This window comes from Leguminivora glycinivorella, chromosome 12, assembly GCF_023078275.1.
Source record: "Leguminivora glycinivorella isolate SPB_JAAS2020 chromosome 12, LegGlyc_1.1, whole genome shotgun sequence".
In the NCBI taxonomy this organism is placed as follows: domain Eukaryota; kingdom Metazoa; phylum Arthropoda; class Insecta; order Lepidoptera; family Tortricidae; genus Leguminivora; species Leguminivora glycinivorella.
In genome coordinates, this window is record NC_062982.1 from 4,954,863 (window position 1) to 4,978,598 (window position 23,736).

At 38.6% G+C, this 23,736-nt stretch overlaps 1 long non-coding RNA gene across 1 annotated transcript; it reads left to right on the forward strand.

Annotated features, from left to right (window-relative positions):
- The first annotated feature begins 12,797 nt into the window (after positions 1-12,797).
- LOC125232185 lies at positions 12,798-20,305 on the forward strand. The gene is made up of 3 exons (XR_007177719.1): positions 12,798-13,105; positions 14,282-14,394; positions 20,164-20,305. It is a non-coding gene; the product is annotated as an uncharacterized LOC125232185 (long non-coding RNA).
- Positions 20,306-23,736: the final 3,431 nt, after the last annotated feature.

The following is a 23,736-nucleotide window of genomic DNA, read 5'->3' on the forward strand; positions in this document are numbered from 1 at the left end:
TAAGGGGGGTTCGGGGGCGAAGCCCCCGCAAAAAGAAATATCAACGTAGTATTCAAAATAAGTTGGTTTAGGGTTTTCTTGTGACCCTCAAGAGTATATAAACAAAAAAGGGGGCTCGGGGGCGAAGCCCCCGCATAAAAGAAAGATCAACGTAGTATTTAAAATAAGTTGGGTTAGGGTTTTCTTGTGACCCTCAAGAGTATATAAAAAAACATTCGGGGGCGAAGCCCCCGCATAAAAGAAAGATCAACGTAGTATTTAAAATAATTTGGTTAGGGTTTTCTTGTGACCCTTAAGAGCAAACGTAAGGGGGCTCGGGGGCAAAGCCCCCACATAAAAAAGATCAACGTAATATTTAAAATAAATTAGGTTAGGGTTTTCTTGTGACCCTTAAGTGCAAAAACAAAGGGGGCTCGGGGGCGAAGCCCCCGTATAAAAGAAAGATCAACGTAATATTTAAAATAAGTTGGGTTAGGGTTTTCTTGTGACCCTTAAGAGCAAAAAAGGGGGGCTCGGGGGCGAAGCCCCCGCATAAAAAAAGATCATCGTAGTATTTAAAATAAGTTGGGTTAGGGTTTTCTTGTGACCCTTAAGAACAAAACTAAGGGGGGTTCGGGGGGCGAAGCCCCCGCAAAAAAAAAATCAACGTAGTATTCAAAATAAGTTGGTTTAGGGTTTTCTTGTGACCCTCAAGAGTATATAAACAAAAGGGGGCTCGGGGGCGAAGCCCCCGCATAAAAGAACGATCAACGTAGTATTTAAAATAAGTTGGGTTAGGGTTTTCTTGTGACCCTTAAGAGCAAAAGTAAGGGGGGCTCGGGGGGCAAAGCCCCCACATAAAAGAAGATCAACGTAATATTTAAAATAAATTAGGTTAGGGTTTTATTGTGAGCCTTAAGTGTAAAAGTAAGGGGGGCTACGGGGGCGAAGCCCCCCGCATAAAAGAAAGATCAACGTAATATTTAAAATAAGTTGAGTTAGGGTTTTCTTGTGACCCTTAAGAGCAAAGAAAGGGGGCTCGGGGGGCGAAGCCCCCCGCAAAAAAAAGGATCATCGTAGTATGTAAAATAAGTTGGGTTAGGGTTTTCTTGTGACCCTTAAAAACAAAACTAAGGGGGGTTCGGGGGCGAAGCCCCCGCAAAAAAAAAAATATCAACGTAGTATTCAAAATAAGTTGGTTTAGGGTTTTCTTGTGACCCTCAAGAGTATATAAACAAAGGGGGCTCGGGGGCGAAGCCCCCGCATAAAAGAAGATCAACGTAGTATTTAAAATAAGTTGGGTTAGGGTTTTCTTGTGACCCTTAAGAGCAAAAGTAAGGGGGCTCGGGGGCAAAGCCCCCCATAAAAGAAGATCAACGTAATATTTAAAATAAATTAGGTTAGGGTTTTCTTGTGACCCTTAAGTGCAAAAGTAAGGGGGCTCGGGGGCGAAGCCCCGCATAAAAGAAAGATCAACGTAATATTTAAAATAAGTTGGGTTAGGGTTTTCTTGTGACCCTTAAGAGCAAAGAAAGGGGGCTCGGGGGCTAAGCCCCCGCAAAAAAAAGGATCATCGTAGTATGTAAAATAAGTTGGGTTAGGGTTTTCTTGTGACCCTTAAGAACAAAACTAAGGGGGGCTCGGGGGGCGAAGCCCCCCGCATAAAAGAAAGATCAACGTAGTATTTAAAATAAGTTGGGTTAGGGTTTTATTGTGACCCTTAAGAGCAAAAGTAAGGGGGGCTCGGGGGGCAAAGCCCCCCACATAAAAGAAGATCAACGTAATATTTAAAATAAATTAGGTTAGGGTTTTCTTGTGACCCTTAAGTGTAAAAGTAAGGGGGGCTAGGGGGGCGAAGCCCCCCGCATAAAAGAAAGATAAACGTAATATTTAAAATGAGTTTGGTTAGGGTTTTCTTGTGACCCTTAAGAGCAAAGAAAGGGGGCTCGGGGGGCGAAGCCCCCCGCAAAAAAAAGGATCATCGTAGTATGTAAAATAAGTTGGGTTAGGGTTTTCTTGTGACCCTTAAGAACAAAACTAAGGGGGGTTCGGGGGGCGAAGCCCCCGCAAAAAAAATATCAACGTAGTATTCAAAATAAGTTGGTTTAGGGTTTTCTTGTGACCCTCAAGAGTATATAAACAAAAGGGGGCTCGGGGGGCGAAGCCCCCGCATAAAAGAAAGATCAACGTAGTATTTAAAATAAGTTGGGTTAGGGTTTTCTTGTGACCCTTAAGAGCAAAAGTAAGGGGGGCTCTGGGGGCAAAGCCCCCCACATAAAAGAAGATCAACGTAATATTTAAAATAAATTAGGTTAGGGTTTTCTTGTGACCCTTAAGTGCAAAAGTAAGGGGGGCTCGGGGGGCGAAGCCCCCGCATAAAAGAAAGATCAACGTAATATTTAAAATAAGTTGGGTTAGGGTTTTCTTGTGACTCTTAAGAGCAAAAAAGGGGGCTCGGGGGCGAAGCCCCCGCATAAAAGAAAGATCAATGTAATATTTAAAATAAGTTGGGTTAGGGCTTTCTTGTGACCCTTAAGAGCAAAAGTAAGGGGGGCAAAAGTAAGGGCTTTATCAACGAAAAATTTCACGCCACGCCACTGCTAAGCACGTCGCGAAGGTCTACAGATCCCAGAGCCACTATCAGTCTTTTAGTTGCTTAGCAAACTGTCGCGTCCACGTTCCATAATCAGGTTCAACCCCACGCAAATATACTAGAGAGCGACTGAGAAAATTCAACCTTTTGTCTCTTTCCTACTCTGTAAGATGAAATCCTTAAGTTCTGTATTGCATTAATCTTCAAATTAGCGCAGCACTATGAAAAAAAATTTAAATGAATGACTTTATTGCGATAAACTTGGTATCTATACATCAGGTGGTATTCATTCTTATTAAGCAATAGCAATACGTGTTTAGCCACAAATGGCTTGCGAAATTCGCCTACTTGAAATAATATTTTTGTTTAAATTTTAAATATATTTCATTATAAACGACTAAAAAGTATAAAATAAATTTATAGTTTAAAAAACTCTAGAAAACACGCTTTTATAAATACACGTAAAAGCCAAAAATAAATTATGGATCGTTCAAGTTGTCTCTATTGCTGGGATGAAGAGTAAACTATGTGCTTTTAATTATAATATTTGATTGTAAAAGCGTGGGGCGCTGTAACAGGAAAAACTTTTTGTATAACTTGCTGAGAAATCAAGTTAAGCTATATTACGAGAAGCAGTTTACACAGATTGGCGCGCTAACTGGACTTGCAGCACGACTGCAGCGCCCCACGCTTTTACAATCAAATATTATAATTAAAAGCACATAGTTTACTCTTCATCCCAGCAATAGAGACAACTTGAACGATCCATAATTTATTTTTGGCTTTTACGTGTATTTATAAAAGCGTGTTTTCTAGAGTTTTTTAAACTATAAATTTATTTTAACACGCTTTTATTAGGTCGTCGTGTATGTAACTAACTATGTAATGGAATCTGCGGAGGCTAATTTAACCATCTTCCAAGGATCGTAGCGTAATGAAAATTGGCAGCTGTATGTAGTTCTGATGACAATACAATAATATGATACTGTTGAACTGATCTGATGATGGAGCCGGAAGATATGAACTGGAACTACATGATGGAACATCGTATCATAGCTGTTTTTGGGTTTCTTAGAAAAGTCTTGTAATGAACTTTGACTACGATTAGGTTTCAAGGTCTGATGATGGAGCCGGAAGATATGAACTGGAACTACATGATGGAACATCGTATCATAGCTGTTTTTGGGTTTCTTAGAAAAGTCTTGTAATAAACTTTGACTACGATTAGGTTTCAAGGTCTGATGATGGAGCCGGAAGATATGAACTGGAACTACATGATGGAACATCGTATCATAGCAGTTTTTGGGTTTCTTAGAAAAGTCTTGTAATGAACTTTGACTACGATTAGGTTTCAAGGTCTGATGATGAAGCTGGAAGATATGACCTGGAACTACATGATGGAACATCGTATCATAGCTGTTTTTGGGTTTCTTAGAAAAGTCTTGTAATAAACTTTGACTACGATTAGGTTTCAAGGTCTGATGATGAAGCTGGAAGATATGACCTGGAACTACATGATGGAACATCGTATCATAGCTGTTTTTGGGTTTCTTAGAAAAGTATTGTAATGAACTTTGACTACGATTAGGTTTCAAGGTCTGATGATGGAGCCGGAAGATATGAACTGGAACTACATGATGGAACTTCGTATCATAGCTGTTTTCTGGTTTCTTAGAAAAGTCTTATAATGAACTTTGACCACGACTAGGTTTCAAGGTCTGATAATGAAGCCCGAAGATTGGCACTGGCATTCCATGATGGCATATCGTATCATAGTTGTGTTTGCGCTTGTGAGAAAGGCCACGTAATGAACTTTGAACGTTACGTTTTCAACGTTATAACAAACCTATTATTGACCGAAGCGAAGCGAGGCCTAAGTTAGGTTAGGGTTTTCTTGCGACCCTTATGAGCGGAAAAAGGAAAGACCGAATAAGTATCTAAACTAAGTCAGGTAAGGGTCTTTTTTGTGACCCTTAAATATGTAGCCCAGGTCGCGGGCTAGCGTCCACATGCTTACAAAAGAAAAATTGATAACAAAAGCAAAATTGGGGGCGGGGGCGAAGCCCCCCGCAAAAAAGAAAGATCAACGTAGTGTGTAAAATAAGTTGGGCTAGGGTTTTTTTGTGACCCTTAAGAGCAAAAGTAAGAGGGGCTCGGGGGGCGAAGCCCCCCGCATAAAAGAAAGATCAATGTAATATTTAAAATAAGTTGGGTAAGGGTTTTCTTGTGACCCTTACGAGCAAATAAAGGGGGGCTCGGGGGGCAAAGGCCCCCGCAAAAAAAAGATCAACGTAATATTTAAAATAAACCCCCCGCAAAAAAAAGGATCAACAAAGTATGTAAAATAAGTTGGGTTAGGGTTTTCTTGTGACCCTTAAGAGCAAAACTAAGGGGGGCTTGGGGGGCGAAACCCCCCGCATAAAAGAAAGGTTAACGTAGTATTCAAAATAAGTTTGGTTAGGGTTTTCTTGTGACCCTTAAGAGCGAAACTAAAGGGGGTTCGGGGGGCGAAGCCCCCCGCATAAAAAAATGATCAATGTAATATTTAAAATAAGTTGGGTTAGGGTTTTCTTGTGACCCTTAAGAGGAAAGAAAGGGGGCCTCGGGGGGCGAAGCCCCCGGCATAAAAGGAAGATCAATGTAATTTTTAAAATAAGTTGGGCTAGGGTTTTCTTGTGACCCTTAAGAGCAAAAGTAAGGGGGGCTCGGGGGGCGAAGCCCCCCGCATAAAAGAAAGATCAACGTAATATTTAAAATAAGTTGGGTTAGGGTTTTCTTGTGACCCTTAAGAGCAAAAGTAAGGGGGGCTCGGGGGGCGAAGCCCCCCGCATAAAAGAAGATCAACGTAATATTTAAAATAAATTGGGTTAGGGTTTTCTTGTGACCCTTAAGCAAAAAAAGTAAGGGGGGCTCGGGGGCGAAGCCCCCGCATAAAAGAAAGATCAACGTAATATTTAAAATAAGTTGGGTTAGGGTTTTCTTGTGACCCTTAAGAGCAAAAAAAAGGGGGCTCGGGGGCGAAGCCCCCGTATAAAAGAAAGATCAATGTAATATTTAAAATAAGTTGGGTTAGGGTTTTCTTGTGACCCTTAAGAGCAAAAGTAAAGGGGGGCTCGGGGGCGAAGCCCCCGCAAAAAAAAAGATCAACGTAATATTTAAAATAAATTAGGTTAGGGTTTTCTTGTGACCCTTAAGTGCAAAAGTAAGGGGGGCTCGGGGGCGAAGCCCCCGCATAAAAGAAAGATCAACGTAATATTTAAAATAAGTTGGGTTAGGGTTTTCTTGTGACCCTTAAGAGCAAAAAGGGGGCTCGGGGGCGAAGCCCCCGCAAAAAAAAGATCAACGTAGTATGTAAAATAAGTTGGGTTAGGGTTTTCTTGTGACCCTTAAGAACAAAACTAAGGGGGGTTCGGGGGCGAAGCCCCCGCAAAAAAAATAAAATCAACGTAGTATTCAAAATAAGTTGGTTTAGGGTTTTCTTGTGACCCTCAAGAGTATATAAAAACAAAAGGGGGGCTCGGGGGCGAAGCCCCCGCATAAAAGAAAGATCAACGTAGTATTTAAAATAAGTTGGGTTAGGGTTTTCTTGTGACCCTTAAGTAAGGGGGGCTCGGGGGCAAACGTAGTAGTAAAATAAGGGGGGCTGTGACCCTTAAGAGAAAAAAAGCGGGGGCCCCGCATAAAAGAAAGATCAACGTAATATTTAAAATAAGTTGGGTTAGGGTTTTCTTGTGACCCTTAAGAGCAAAAGTAAGGGGGCTCGGGGGCGAAGCCCCCGCATAAAAGAAAGATCAACGTAATATTTAAAATAAGTTGGGTTAGGGTTTTCTTGTGACCCTTAAGAGCAAAAAAGGGGGGCTCGGGGGGCGAAGCCCCCCGCATAAAAGAAAGATCAATGTAATATTTAAAATAAGTTGGGTTAGGGCTTTCTTGTGACCCTTAAGAGCAAAAGTAAGGGGGCAAAAGTAAGGGCTTTATCAACGAAAAATTTCACGCCACGCCACTGCTAAGCACGTCGCGAAGGTCTACAGATCCCAGAGCCACTATCAGTCTTTTAGTTGCTTAGCAAACTGTCGCGTCCACGTTCCATATCCAGGTTCAACCCCACGCAAATATACTAGAGAGCGACTGAGAAAATTCAACCTTTTGTCTCTTTCCTACTCTGTAAGATGAAATCCTTAAGTTCTGTATTGCATTAATCTTCAAATTAGCGCAGCACTATGAAAAAATTTTTAAATGAATGACTTTATTGCGATAAACTTGGTACCTATACATCAGGTGGTATTAATTCTTATTAAGCAATAGCAATACGTGTTAAGCCACAAATGGCTTGCGAAATTCGCCTACTTGAAATAATATTTTTGTTTAAATTTTAAATATATTTCATTATTAACGACTAAAAAGTATAAAATAAATTTATAGTTTAAAAAACTCTAGAAAAACACGCTTTTATAAATGCACGTAAAAGCCAAAAATAAATTATGGATCGTTCAAGTTGTCTCTATTGCTGGGATGAAGAGTAAACTATGTGCTTTTAATTATAATATTTGATTGTAAAAGCGTGGGGCGCTGTAACAGGAAAAACTTTTTGTATAACTTGCTGAGAAATCAAGTTAAGCTATATTACGAGAAGCAGTTTACACAGATTGGCGCGCTAACTGGACTTGCAGCACGACTGCAGCGCCCCACGCTTTTACAATCAAATATTATAATTAAAAGCACATAGTTTACTCTTCATCCCAGCAATAGAGACAACTTGAACGATCCATAATTTATTTTTGGCTTTTACGTGCATTTATAAAAGCGTGTTTTCTAGAGTTTTTTAAACTATAAATTTATTTGGAGAAACACACAGTTGAGGACTGCCAGTCATCTAAATGATTGAGATGGAAATGTTGTCGCGTAGGGTGATGGCGGAAAGAAGATAATAGAAGCTTGGGTAACTTTTATATAATGTATTTAGTATTCGAAGTTCTGGCGTACCCACTATTTATATACACTATACAGCACACACTGATGTGAGCATATCAAAAAGTAGCAGTTATCTTAAAATGCGTGCTGTGGTATTCTAAGTGCGTTTTCACATTATCCGATCCGATATCGAATGTAAGATCGATATCTCATACATTTAAGCCGCCATCTTGGATTTATGCCAGAAATCCTTCCGACATCTGATATCGGATCGGATAACGTGAAAACCCACTAACACTGAAATAAAAATCTAGTAAATATTTGTGTCATGAAAACATGCGTGAGATTTCTGCAAACCTTAAATTCATAATTCTTCCCTTGGCCAATCTAAAAACTAAACTGCAATCTAGTACTAGTACATATATTAAAAAAAATCTTACACATCAAAATCCTGCCTTAAGGCGTTAAGTCCGCCATTTGTACTTTTTATTGATAATTTGTGCAATAAAGTTTAAATAAATAAATAAATAAATAAAATCGCATAATATATGTTTAAACACTTCTGCAGTAGCAATATTGTCAAATCAGAGGTGTATGCCTCTTGGGCCCGCACGCTGACAGTTCAATTTGTTTCCCATGCATTTCATTACAACTTTTATCAAAAAACTTTTTTTTTTACAGTTTTTACCTTGTTTCAGGTTTAAAATATTCCAAGGGCTATCGTTTTACATGGCTGCCAAAAATGGAGTTTAATATTGTATTTTTAACGTTGATGTATAATCTACATCGATTGGAATAAGAATTCATTTTATACCTACTCTGTTTTGGGTAGGTATGTATACAGATGTAAGAGCGAAATGTTTTACCGTCGTATTTTCTCGGCATTTTCACTATTGATGTCTGCATTTATAAGTTGCGATTTTCTCGGAAACGTTCGTATTTGCAAAGACATATGTAACACCGTATAGACAGCTACAGTCTAAGAAAAAAACATACCTCAGGACCATATAGGAAAAGGTACGGAGGCCTAGATGGTGTTTCACTTTTTGGGGAACCCTCGGCTAGATGGCGCTAATATTAATATTTGACATTTTAACACATATCAAGCTAAGAATATGGGCAAAATTGTCAAAACTGAGGTTCAAGCATGGTCGCGCGATAGACGATAAAATATCAGGCCGTCCGGAATAGGATAGGAACGGCCATATGTTTTATCATTTATCGCGCGACCATAATTGCCTGCCAGGATTCAGATTACTTTTTTATCCTTATTGTATATAAATATTATAATTTTATAATTTTATGAAGTAGAAATAATGTGTTTAGTTATTTGTTTAAATAAATACCCCTTAATTAAAAATAGAAAAACTTTGTATGATGGGTCGTACGAGAATACTGAGCTTAAACCTTATTTTACAGATCATATGTGTGTCGACATTGTGCGAGCAGCCTTATGTGATCAAAGCACAATAGCGCCGTGTAATCGCAAGTGCTGCACTCTGTGGATTCTTGTAACATAACTCACAACGCGCTCACAATCGAACAGTTACTCTTTCACCTAAACATGTTTTATTACACCAAAGTGGTGGCAAACAAGCATGCGGCCCGCCTGGTGTTAGGCGCTTATGAATGCTTGTAAAACTCCAGAAGTTTCACATGCAGGTTACTGACCAAAGGGAAAGAAGATGTACCATAGCGAAACGTCGCAGTCAGTCGCAAGCTTCCCTTGTCAGCTATGTGGCAAAATATGTCGCTCTCGCATAAGTCTCTTTAGTCGGACATTGCAACATGAATCGTCTGAAATAGACGCTAAGGCCAGTAGTGACACCTACTGACCAAAAAGTCAATTAAACTTCTTACACTTTCCTGAAGATCCATGATTATAGCCTCCCGTAAAAACTTCTACGATAGGTATAAGTACTTGATTATGTGTATGTATTACCACATGATTTTAATGTATTTACGATCATAATAGATAGATAGATAGATAGAATACTCTTTATTGGCACACCTCAGCAAAAGATACAGTGGAGACAAAACAAATGATTATAAATAGAGGCAGACAACAGGCGGTCTTATCGCTAAAGAGCGATCTCTACCAGACAACCTTTGGGTAGCGGAAATAACAAACATAATCAAAAAGAGTAGGTGCTTCGAAATAAAATAAAAAAATCATAATTATTCTAATGTCCAACACACAAATTGAATAAACATACACATATAAGAGAATATAAAATAAAAATAGACTTACATAAACATACTTAAATAGTAATATACAATAAGCCAGATATATATAGTATCAAACCAAAAATATACAGAAAATAATAATATAAAGTTAGATCTGAGGCAATGAGTACAACAGGAGTTGCACTAAAAATATGGTAGAAAATGGAGTGTAAAATGCATTTTAAACATGTAAAATCGGGTTACTCACTTAAAATTGTCGAAGGTCGCTCAATATGTTTCGCTCCGTAACGAGGAGCATTTTTAGCCGATGGTGTCCCGAGGCAGACTGCGGGCCGCAGCTCGCTGCGCATCAGCATCGCGCGTGCTCAATGAAAATGCTCCTCATAACCTACCTAATATTAATACTGAATAGTCACACTACTCCTTCCTAAGGACAAACTTTACGAAAACATGAATTGAAAAATCAGTAACTGCCGTAGCTATGGAAGTATAGTTTCATACAGTGCATACGAAACACTTCCAACATGTCTTCCCAAGTCTTACAAGCAATCTAAAGCATGACTCACACTAGAACGGGGCGGACCGTCGACGGAACGGCGCGGGACGACGCCGTACGGCAGCTCGACGGTGCGCCATCGCCTCCTGCCCGGCACCGGGCCATACGATTCGAGTACACGCAACCGTTGAGTCTACGTTCACGACGCGGGACGGGGCGGTCCGGTAGCGGGCTGTCAGACCTAACTGAGTCGCCCGAGCAACGGACTGTTGGTTTATGTCAAATGTCAGTCAAATTGAAAATGTAATTTTAAGGAGAAAAATGGACCAAAGTACGAGACCAAAATTTTGGCTCTTGCGGAAATAATAGCTAACGAGGAATCTGCAGCTTTAACAAGACAATTGGGCGTTCATTCACTTTTACGCACTCGTTCGGAATAAGGGGTAAGTACTAATTATATGCAACATTAGTTAAAAATAAAAGTCATTAAGACCTACGACGACAAATTTAGTGATTATTTTTACATGACTCAAGATTATCTCGAAATTAATAGTAAAATAAAGAACACCATTTCAGAAACCCATTTCCAGCAAACGCCATCAGGCTCTTTGCTTTAAGGTAATTGCTCAAGGTTTTAACGCATTCACTGCCACCAACGCATATACGCGTTTTCGTTACTTTCACCAATTTGTGACTTTGCCTTTAGTGCCTTCGACGCACAATATGTGAGTCCTGACTTTGTATGTCATGTAAACATTAAATTAATATCGACTCACATGTGCGTCGGAGCCACTAGTTAATACGAAAGCGACTGCCATCTGACCTTCCAACCCGAAGGGTAACTAAGGCCGTACTGGGATTAGTCCGGTTTTCTCACGAAGTTTTATCACGAAGAGCGACTGGCAAATATCAAATGGCATTTCGCAAATAAATTTCAAAAAAATCATTGTTATGAGCCGGGGTTCGAACCCGCGACATCCGGGTTGAAAGAAGCACGCTCTAACGCCTCTAACCACTAGACTACCAGTGCTTATACTTACGAGAATATATGGTACATGTAGTAAACCTAATTTTATGTAATTTGTTTTTTTTTTGTCTAGAAGGGAAAATGGGAAACTAAGATACACAAAGAGTATCTGTTGTTTTTCCTATTTCTGTTGATAAGATGTCATTCTTTACTATTATTCACACGAGTAAAAACGCATTTACTTATGCTATACAGACAGTTTCTGTGTAAAGCACCAAAATGTATGTAACTAATATAGTTAACAGCATCATAGGGATCTTCCGTATAAATACGAGGAAATATAGTAAGTAGGTAGTATTAACTTATTATTGCAGCTTTTTGAACGCGGAGATTCCTTCGAAACCCTGTCCCTCAATTTTAAGATGGGGCTTTCGACTGTTTACGTTTTAGTGAAATACGAACTGATGAATTTGAGGCTGTGGCATTTAACTCAAATACATATCTACATTGTAGCACCTGCTGATAGTGGTTCAGTCTATTTTAATAACAAAAAATATTTTTAATAGCCAAGAGTTTGCTTTGGTTGGCTCACTTCGCTTGTTCACTCCGCGCCATAATGTTTAGATCCCCCCACCATATGTATTACATAGTGGCTAGTGATCCAGTCGTCGTCGGTTCATACATATCATATCCAATCACCAAATATAATGTTTTTTAGGGTTCCGTAGTCAACTAGGAACCCTTATAGTTTCGCCATGTCTGTCTGTCCGTCCGTCCGTCCGTCCGTCCGTCCGTCCGTCCGCGGATAATCTCAGTAACCGTTAGCACTAGAAAGCTGAAATTTGGTACCAATATGTATATCAATCACGCCAACAAAGTGCAAAAGTGAGCTGGTCGCGTCTAGTATCGAGGTCAACTTTACGTTGATCCTCGAAATTCCGCACTTTATTAAATATCAACCTGCGCCATTCTGGTCGTTGTGCTGCCAAATGCTCCCATTGAGAGCATTGAGATATGTGTATATTATGTAAACTGTAAAAGTTTAGTTCAACTAAACTCCTGTACGTATTAAGCTGACTTGTAACCATTGTTATAAATACATATTTCATTTCATTTCATTTCATTTCAAAAATAAAAAATGGAAAAAAATGTTTTATTAGGGTACCCCCCCTACATGTAAAGTGGGGGCTGATTTTTTTTTCATTCCAATCCCAACGTGTGATATATCGTTGGATAGGTATTTAAAAATGAATAAGGGTTTACTAAGATCGTTTTTTGATAATATTAATATTTTCGGAAATAATCGCTCCTAAAGGAAAAAAAGTGCGTCCCCCCTCTAACTTTTGAACCATATGTTTAAAAAATATGAAAAAAATCACAAAAGTAGAACTTTATAAAGACTTTCTAGGAAAATTATTTTGAACTTCATAGGTTTAGTAGTTTTTGAGAAAAATACGGAAAACTACGGAACCCTACACTGAGCGTGGCCCGACACGCTCTTGGCCGGTTTTTTTCTATAATTGTGATTTACGATTGATGTTGCTGCTATACCAACTTTAAAAAAACATTGATACTTACTTATCTTCTTACTGGCCACATCAATCTGTCAAAATTTTATGTCAAATTTATCGCTTATTCATCAATGTAGTCTAATGCGTATAAAATATAAATATTGATGTAAAATTAATATAGGCAGTAAAGTTGTTAAAAAGGGATACATTTATTACTCAAATAAGTTAGACAGCATGACAGTAAAACCAAACCATAACAGTGAAACAGAAGGTACCTATTTTGTACCAGTTAATCTTCGGGCTAGATCTCGCTCGTGCGAGGAGGCCCTAAAAGACTTGTGAACCCCTTGTGAACGCCCTCGGTGATCCTTAACTGGCGTGAACTGGCGCAGGATAGGGCAGAGTGGCGATCTCTTGTGTCGGATCTCGTGTGATCCTCTTTGTGTCGCTGAGCCAGTGAAGTAAGTAATAGGGTGGATCAAAAAAACACTTTTTTGGAATTAGCAAACCTAATAGTTATCAATCTTTGAACCTTAGTTTATGAAGCCTTTGTGCAAAATTTCAGCTTTTTTAATCAACATCTTCAGCCCCCGCATTAGGTTTGTAATTTTGAAAATCTCATACAAACCTGAAAATTCAACTTTCAGATAAAAAAAAAACTTTCGGCAGTATTATGTTCAGTATACATTATTGATACATATTATTAAAAGAAACTACCAAAAGTTGCGAAAATAGCGTTAAAAATCGCAAATTTTCGGTATTTTAGCGGCTATTTCGGCAAATGTACTAAAACTAGGCGAACTTTGGCGATTTTTGATGCTATTTTCGCAACTTTTGGTAGTTTCTTATATTGATATGTATCAATAACATATACTTAACATAATACAGCCGAATTTTTTTTTAAATCTGAAAGTTGAATTTTCAGGTTTGTATGAGATTTTCAAAATTTCAAACCTAATGCGGGGGCTGAAGATGTTGATTAAAAAAGCTGAAATTTTGCACAAAGGCTTCATAAACTAAGGTTCAAAGATTGATAACTATTAGGTTTGCTAATTCCAAAAAAGTGTTTTTTTGATCCACCCTAGTAAGTAAGCAAGTAATCTCCTGGACACAAAGAGATGAAATACTACTGGGTTCCTTATAAGTGTCATTGAAAACTACGATACCCACAGATTCTATCTGTGAAAATACCAGCATTCTTGCTAAAACGTGTGTTTAGTTTTTCCTACCCTGTACATACCTTGCTGCGCTTTAAAAATTGCGTGAAGCGTGACATGGTTGCCTTTGATATCCCATGGTACCAGTGGCAGCAACTGGCCGAAAACCGGCCCATGTGGCGTCGTGCTGTCCACGACGGTCAATCCAAGCACGACAATGCCGTGTTCTTCTCTTTGAATGATAAACGCATGAGGTGCCACGAGCAGGTCTCCAACCCCCACCCACCTGGGAGGGCATACACTTGCCGCGTTTGTGGACGAGGGATTCTCTCTCGAATTGGGCTACACAGCCACGAAGTGTCGTTCGAAATAATTCGGATGCTGCTTAAATCATCTGTCATCCTATTATTATACATAGGTTCCATAATAAAAACCCTATAATCAAAGACCCATGCTTATTGTTTGTAAACCTGCTTTCAGATTATGAGTATTAGCCACGATATAACTCATGAAGGAGGGAGAACCTAGAGAACGAACCTATGGAACGAGAGACGAAGTTGGTCATAAATAGAACAGGAGCGATGAGATATTGGGTACGTGCAAAAATTTATTTATTTTACTTTGAACATGTAGTTAACCCTTAAACATCTGTTTCATAGACTGTCTTTGTACCCTTCTCCCCTGCTTTAGTACCATGTTATAACTAGTAGTAGTATACTCGTAGCTCAACTTGACTGTGATAATGACTTTAAGATGAAGTATTTTTCACTTTTCCGTTCGTCCGACATATCGTGAAAGTTTACAGCTCCGAGAGCCACTAGCTTTAAAACTAAATATTGCTTTATTATTGTATTCAGTGATATTCCGTCGTAGTTTGCTATGGAACCCTACAGAAATGAGTATTACATGTAATTACCTGGTAACGATACGAAACTTGACTCAAAGATCCAAATTGTTAGATTACAGGAGGAAAGAAAAAGTTAAAGACAAATTATTTTTGCCACCACGTAACAATGAATAAGTTATGTAAGGGCTTGAATTATCAAATTCTGTTTTTGTAATGCATACAACATCTGTGACCTAGAAAAATGGCTATAGTGTTTAGTATAGTATACAATATATATTATTATAAATAAGTTGCCACGCCTTAATAGTGTACTTTTTTAAGTCCATTGTAACCATGTATATAAGACCATGGATGCAATAAATATGTAGTCAATATGAAAACTTGATGGTATGTCTATTTTATATTTGTGTTTTTTAGATTTATGTCACACATTTTTTGAGGTAATTGCTTTTGTGTGTAAACTTGGATTTTTGGTAGGAATATTTACAATTAAGGTTGAACATCTTTGGTTTTGTCTGGTATTTGTCAGAATTCATTCCATAGTTTAACTATGAGAGGCTGGAAGTTGCTTATTATTTTGTAGTTATGGCTAGAGAACTGGGATTTCTTAGGAATTTTCCAGCCCTTGTTCATTAGGTACGTCTTCGCACTAATTATGCACCAGCGATATTTCCATAAATCAATTCTAAATTCAACATTATACATAAAATAATACCTACGTAAAAGACGTCGAACAAGGTAATGTCATTAAATATAACAGTATGTCGAAAGAAACAGTAATGTAGTATACTATATGCAGACCTTAATTTTATCATATAAGAGGCAAGCGATCAGAAACCATGGACGTCCTCAACACCATATGTTTGTGTTGTACCTACAGTTTGGAATGTGTAAAACAAAGTAGGTACGTACTTTGAACGTATAGTAAGTAGGTATAGGTATACACTCGTATATACGACACTTAATATATGACTAAAATATTTCTTTGTTTATCTAGGTAGATGTCATTCCCGTCGTACTCGGTCGTACGTTCTATTACGTGAATTACGTCGTAGTAAAATGTATTCAGTTTGTTGTTAGGTTGTAAAGTTAGATATCTGGGGCAGGGATACGCAAGAAGTCTAGGCTATGACGTTTCATCATCCTCCTTGCGTTATCCCGGCATTTGCCACGGCTCATGCCTAGGGTCCGCTTTGATAACTAATCTCAAGATTTGGCTTAGGCACTAGTTTTTACGAAAGCGACTGCCATCAGTCTGACCTTCCAACCCGAAGGGTAACTAGGCCTTATTGGAATTAGTCCGGTTTCCTCACGATGTTTTCCTTCACCGAAAAGCGACTGGCAAATATCAAATGACATTTCGCACATAAGTTCAGAAAAACTCATTGGTACGAGCCGGGTTCGAACCCGCGACCTCCGGATCGAAAGTCGCACGCTCTTACCGTTAGGCCACCAGCGCTCTAGGCTATGAAGTTTATAGGTATTTATTAAGCCGTGGCATAAGTAAGTGGTGGCGGTAAATGGATCGTGATGTAGCTATAGAGTCGTCTTTTTTTTAAATACCACGTCGGTGGCATACGATCCACATGATGGAAGTCACAATCGCGTTCTTTCAATGCCTTGATTGATTGCCGGGAGTGGACTTAGGCAGTTTCATGTGCTCTACCTGCCCCTTATGAGAATACAGGATTGCATACCTATTTATATGTATGTATGTATGTATATAGCTGAGCGTTACTGTTCTAGCCTCCTGTTTCTCTCTGCTCTCCTTTCGCTCTTCTGTAGGGGCGCGACAGAGCCAGACTGCGTTTTGTTTGCCATGTAGCGTTAACAATTTGTCACTTCTGCTAGGCTGGCAGGTGAAAATAATAATTGCAGTAATAAATATTAAACATTTGTAGTTAAAGGTTGGCGCTTCCTATTAACTATAATGTACCTGTATCAGGAAGACCCGCTTTGTAGATTTGTTATTTGCAGAGTAACAATCAAAAGAAAAAGCTTGTTATGTTAGTGCATTTTTTTCTATATGCATTGTGTTCTCGTGTGTGTATTATAGTGAGGTTTAGAAAGATTTGATCGACCACTGTAGCGATACGACCACTGTGTAGATGTGGCTCAGGGTTCAGCTCGTAGCCCGAGGAACAGGATCAGCAGCAATAACGTAGACCACGCCTTTAGATTTGTATAGTTTTAATGAAGAATAAAGTATGTTCTGTACAAAAATATATAGTAAGTGCGTAGGTAGGTATATAAAATGGGTACGTATGCGTGCATCTAGTAGTGACATCAATAGTAAATTAAATACCTTGAGTGGGGTTCGATCTCTTTGTAGCAACAACTTGGACAATCATAGGCCGCTTAATATCGACGCTGGCTCGCTCCCGATAATGTACGGTCGGAAAAAGGCGGTAGGACCATGTGGCCAGAGGGATGAGGATGACACAATTACACACACTAATAGTCGAGTCTGTACGAAAGTACGGTTCCTAAGATACAATTTGCAGTCCATCTGCATCAGCCGGCAGCCCCTAGATTCACGATTTCATTTCCTTTCCACCCCTTAACTACTAAGTGTGGCTATGGAACTTGAGCAGGTCGATGTGCTCTTTCTATCCATTTTGGGAATACGGGCGTGAGTTGTGTGTGTAATGAGTGAGTTGTGTGAGTAAGGGGTCTAAAAATTGTGATGAGTCATCATGGTTTACAGCACTAGTCAATAAGAGAAAAGCGACACCAAGGTTTTTTATAGGGCTGATTTCAATACAGTTACTTTTTCAGGTCACTTAGGCCTGATATATTTTGACATGTTTCATATCGTAGGAAAATAGCTCAAAAGCAAAAAAGAAGTTTAACGTTGCACGCGATAGACAGATAAGACCAATGATAATTTGGGTTCGAATCCCGGTACGGGCATTTGTTTGTGTGATGAGCACAGATATTTGTTCCTGAGTCATGGATGTTTTCTATGTAAGTATGTAAGTTTTTAAATAATTTATAAAAGAAGATCTATAATGGCTATAAGGCCAGGCCGGGCAATAGTAACTGCAGGGAAGTAATAACTAATCAGAATATCTTCCATATTTTACATTATTCACTGTATTTCTATATATGTCCAGATAGTGTGTAAGCTGTTTGATAAGTTCACCGTGGCGTGGATGGCCTTGATATACCAAATGATCTTTGATCTACACGCTCGTGTAGTTTTCGACGAAATAGGTTGTATGCGCGTGAAAGACGGCCTCTCAAACATTCTATAAAATAGGTGGATTTAGTGTGATTTACATTTTTTTCTATAGTTAGTTGCATAATTATACATATACACCATTCTATGTTTATTTGTAACTCAATCTTGAGATTTTTATGTTTTGATAGTATTTTAGCGATAGTTTACGAGTAAATTGCTCCGCTCAAATTGCGATGGCAGCGAATGTCGACTATTTGGTAGTATTAATTGCCCCGCCATAGTTTATATGAAAATCAACAAAAGTAGTGATGTACTCGGTTCAAGATTTTGCATCGATATTTATACGTGATTTATTTATTTCATTATTTTAGGTTATGGAGATCCAACAGCTAGTATTACAATATAACACACAGCGGTTCTGGCTCTGGAAAGGGATATATTTATATTTTATGGAACGTCATAGTGTATAATCGATTATTTTAAGCATTTAGGCCCCTATTGTACAAATTATGAACAGAAAATAAGCCAGGGGTGCGTGGGTCCGCGGTATATCATCTATGGACACAGTACCGACATATTTCTAATAGGTACAATTCCTATCACTGTTTAGTATCGAGACCAGTTTTAATTACCCCGCTAACATCTTGTAAGTGTTTTTTTTTTAAACAAACGGAGAGACCTACATACAAAATGGGTAGTTTATTTAGTTTCCTTATGCTTTGACAAACTACATGATAACCGGATTACCAATGTAGGTTCACCGTAACGAAACTTATTACTAATTATCAATAACTATTTCTGCCATCTCATAGAAAAAACGCATTGTAAAGTATACGTAATTTTCATTTTTAGATGAGAGCCAGAAAATAATAAAACATAGATAACTAATCTACAGTGTCAACCAATTGTTAGTAATATTACCGTAGATAGTAAGTAGGTTTAGGCAGTCAAAGTTGTACTTTATATTTTTACCTTAATATTTATTTATAATACTTTCAAAGCCTATTACTAAGTAATTTCAATCTCACAGGCAGATTCTCCGGTCGCTGCTTGCGTGTTTTTGCATTAGACGCAGCTCAAAATTGGAGGCTGATTGATTAAAAAAACGTATTTTGACAAAAAATGTCCCTTGCTAGGTTTTGATTTTGGACAGCCGTGCTCCTCATACCCACCCAGAAACTCTGCCGTGTGTCTGTTGATATAAATGCTCTGCACTACAATGTTAGTAACCTTTGCCTATTATTTTTGTATATCGCAAGGAATCGAGAATTTTTGTATATGCAATATGCATACAGATTGGTCCCATTTTCCTCAGAACCCAGTTCTGATGATGGGATCCTGGAGAAATCGAGGGAACTCCTCAAATCTGAAAGGCACATATATGGTGATTTTTGTGTTTTTTAAGGAACAGCATGCATTTACGTCCAGAACAGTGACATTTAGTGCAGCGGAACTGCTGCTGATGGTCAGAACCGAACTCCTCAAATCTGAACGGCACACTTTTAGTGACTTTGGTATTTTTATAAGAACAGCATGCACTTACGTCCAGAACAGTGACATTTGGTGCAGTGGAACTGCTGATGAAGGTCAGAACGGAACTCCTTAAATCTAAACGGCACACTTATTACTTTGGTATTTTTGTAAGAATAGCAACAGTGACATTTATTTAGTTATGTTTGTTAAGAATATTGAAAATTTTGTCAAGCTTCGATTTATTATAATCGGATTCAAGAGGAATTGAGGAAACTCCTCAAACCTTAACGGTATACGTATAATATTCATTTGTGTTGCCATCAAATAATGCAAGTATTAAAAGCCGTTTTTTACAAATACCTACATATTTCTACATAATCCAACATTCGCAAGTATCTTTCACCAGAACCCCAAAGGCGGCGGTTTTTTTTTTAATTTTATTAACCGACTTCTTTACCGAAAAAGTAGGAGGTTGTAGGTATATAACATATTTGGGGCTCACATTTGTCCATGTTTCATAGTATGTTCACCGATTACGTCGAGACCCGTGGTCAGATTACAATAATTCTGTTTTTGTTTGAAATGAGCTACCTCCAAAGTAGTCCCATATTAATCTGGAGCTGTTCTGATGATGGGATCTATGAAGAGTTGAGGGAACTGAAATTTTAAAGGCACATGTATGGTGATTCGGTGTTTTCTTAAGCAACTCGAGCAGTTTCTCTCAAAAACGAGTACTGCCATAAAGTGGACCTGATGCACCCCCCCCCCTCCAGCTCCCCACTCACTACTAACTACTAATAGACTTATTTACTACTACTACTATCTTTCTCGATGTTCATTCGTTATAATTTGTTTCAGAGAAACTGTTAGAAGGAGATCGTCCAATGACGGCGTTCTTGTGCTATCAAATAGGTACCTAATGTGAAGATAATACCTAGATTTCTACTCGTCTAATACCTCGCCTACCTCGAAAAATTCAATAAATCAATCAATCAAAATATTTATCGTTGGCCATGAGTTACAGAGATGTTATTATAATGTATGTACAAATAGTCTGCATGTCCTGCCTCATCAGAGAGGCGTACAATATAGTTTATATTCTGGCTTAGTAGTAATATAGAACGAGTTTAAATACTTAGGTAAAGCCTGACAAGATTTTATTTGACCCTGAAAGAGTGTCGCTACAAACCGCTTTCATATGGCAATAATGTGCGGACGTCATATATAATGGGGACAACGTGTACTGGTTTCGCTTTAATATTTGTAGAAAATGAAAACAGGGTTTTAGAGAATCAAAGTTTAATAAGCAAGGTTTAAATACTCGCTACTTGTTTCCGCACAGCCTAAAATCCATGAATCTTGTGCCTTTATCGAAGTCGTCGATGTTTATTTTCTTTTTGCGTGGGACCTTGTTTTTATACTGGTGTCAATGATGTAACGGCCTTCTTATTTCTATAAATATTTTTCACGGCAGAGCTACAGACACCTTAAATAAGAACAAAAAATAAATTAAGCTAAATCGAAAAAGAAACCAAATAATCAGTACAGGACAACCGCACTATAAATTGTCAGTACTGGACATGTCAACAAACGATTTCGGAACATTGTTATCGAAATACTGTGAAATCCTTCATCCTTTTTCGTTGTTAGTAAATTATCACCTTAAGTATAATTATTTTCACTTTTTTAAATATTATTTTGGGCAAATTTGCGATGAAACCGTTAGAAAATTGAAAATATTTACTTCTCGTTTACATCACTGACATTCAATGACTTTTGACGACGGGTGTCAAATATTAATCCTTGCCAGTAAAATAAATTAGTTCAGCTGAAAATCCGCAACGTGGCGAGGGTCAAATAAAAACTTGTCAGGCTTTAGCATAATCATCAGCCACTCCAGATGTATAAAACATACCACTGCACGAACAGCGATGGCAAAGGGGTTTAATTAAAAAAAAACCTTTATAGCAACCCTAACTTCGTAAGGCCCAGACTTACTCTGGAACTAAAAAGGTACACATTATTTAGAGTGATACAAATTCAGTATAAATTGTGTATTGTGTGTAATTGTGTATTGTACTAAATCCTCATTTAATGTAAAATGCCAACAAAAGGGGAAGTTGCAGGATAGCATAATTAGTCACGATTTAAATATTTCTAATAATAATGTGATCCAGTAGGTACCCAATACCCATAGACCCATAGTGTCCATCAGGATGGCGTGATAGATGACTGAATAGTCAAAACATTTGCACCAAATAACTGTACCTAAACTGTACCTATAGCGTAGAAAACTGTACCTCAATCAATGAAACATTAAATAGATAGTTACATAGATACGCCGTTCTGATGTCAGCTTGGCGCGCATAGCCGTGTATCGCCCCAACGTGTGGAAACCAAATTTCTGGAACATAATATATATTAATAAACTGTACCTCACTAAACTGCCAATTATAACATTTAAATCACACGTGATATCGGTTAAATCAACAAAAAAAAAATTTAATCAACAACAACATACAATCACGCCTGTGTCCCATAAAGGGGTAGGCAGAGCACATGAAACCACTAAAGCTTCAGGGTCACTCCTGGCAAACAAGGGGTTAAAAGAAAAACGAATTTTATTGCTCTGGTTTATTTAATCCTTGAATGACATGTATCTATGTTTGCCATCAATTTGCAACAGGCGCTTGTTTTCTCGTAACACAATATATAATTACTAGCTTTTGCAAGCGTCTTCGCACGCGCTGAAAAATACTGTTATTTTTATTTAACTATGCATCCTTTTGTAGGGTGAAGAGGTCGACAGTGGAACACCTCGGACACTGGCGATCAAATATATGAATGAGGCGCATTCCTAGGTTTGCTCTCTAAGTCTAAGCTCGTGTAAGTGAACGCGTAATACTATGGTTGTGTGAGTGCAATATGACAGGTAAACTGTTCGCGTTTTTGACAGGCGGTAACTGTGAGGTAACCGAGAGGGGGTGGAAGACACTTTCAGCGGTGAGCGGGAGCGGCCATACTGTACGATAGTACTCTTTATTATACTGTGACAGTGGTTCGCTTTCTTTCCGTAGGCTATATCTCCGGAATTATTACTAATAGGGAGTGACTATTAAGAACAATTGTTAATTAAAAATAAGTCATATCTTTCTTTCCTGTTTATATGTGCATTTATTATATTGTTGAGTATACTCCGAAGACAGCGCATGTGGCAGGCAAGGGAAAGGTTCTCGACACGGTCGACCCTAAGCACAGAATATATAATAGTACAAGTACCCTAAGTAGCAAAACTTATCGACTACATCAAAGGGTACGCCTTCCAGCGAGATGGACGGCTGGAAAGTGTAAACCTGCGCTTGCGGTGGCTGGGCCATGTGCAGCGTATGGAATGTGCTCGTTTGCCCAGATGGACCATGCTGAGTCAAATCGCATTAGGCAAGCGTAATGTAGGACGGCCACTACTCCGCTTTAAGGACTGCGTAAAGCGCGAAATGGTAGCGTTTAACAGTGACTACACCTCATGCACATCTCGGACACTGGCGATCAAATATATTGAAGGAGGCGCATTCCTAGCACACAGTCTTAGCTCGTGTAGGTGAACGCGTACTATGCTTGTATGAGTGAAATATGACAGGTCGACTGTTCGTGTTTTTGACAGGCGGTAACTGTCAGGTAACCGAGAGGGGGTGGGTGGCACTTTCAGCGGGGAGCGGGAGTGGCCATACTGTACGATAGTACTCTTTATTATACTGTGCCTCATGGGAAGATCTAGCAGCAAACTGCGACGAGCGGAGGTACAGCCTTTTCAGAGGCCGTGAAACCCATGATAGGTTCTGGTTTCAAAACTTAGCCCGAAAACGGGCAGTAAGGCACAATGAGAATCGCTTTCGTGCGAACTCTCATTTTAGTTTTAATATTGACAGATGTGGTAAATTACGCTGATCACAAATAGGATTACATAGCCACAAGCGGCGCTGTCGCTCGATCAGAGATGCTGCTTAAATCATCTATAAAGATGCACAAGGCCTAATGATGATGTATATTGTAATAATTTTATAATGTATAACGAGAAAATAAGCGCCTGTTGCAAATTTATGGCAAACATACATGTCATTAAATAAATGAGAGTAGTAAAAAAAATTGTTGTTGATTTGACCGATATCTCGTGTGATTATAATGTTATTATTGGTAGTTTAGTGAGTACAGTTTAGGTACAGTTTATTGATATATGTTTCAGATCATAGTTCCCACACGTTGGGGCGATACACGGCTATGCGCGCCAAGCTGACGTCAGAACGGCGTGTCTATGTAATTATCTATTTAATGCTTAATTTCTTGAGGTACAGCTTTCTTCGCTATAGGTACAGTTTAGTACAGTTTAAATACAGTTGTTTGGTGCAAAATTTTCTGAATATTCAGACGTCTCTA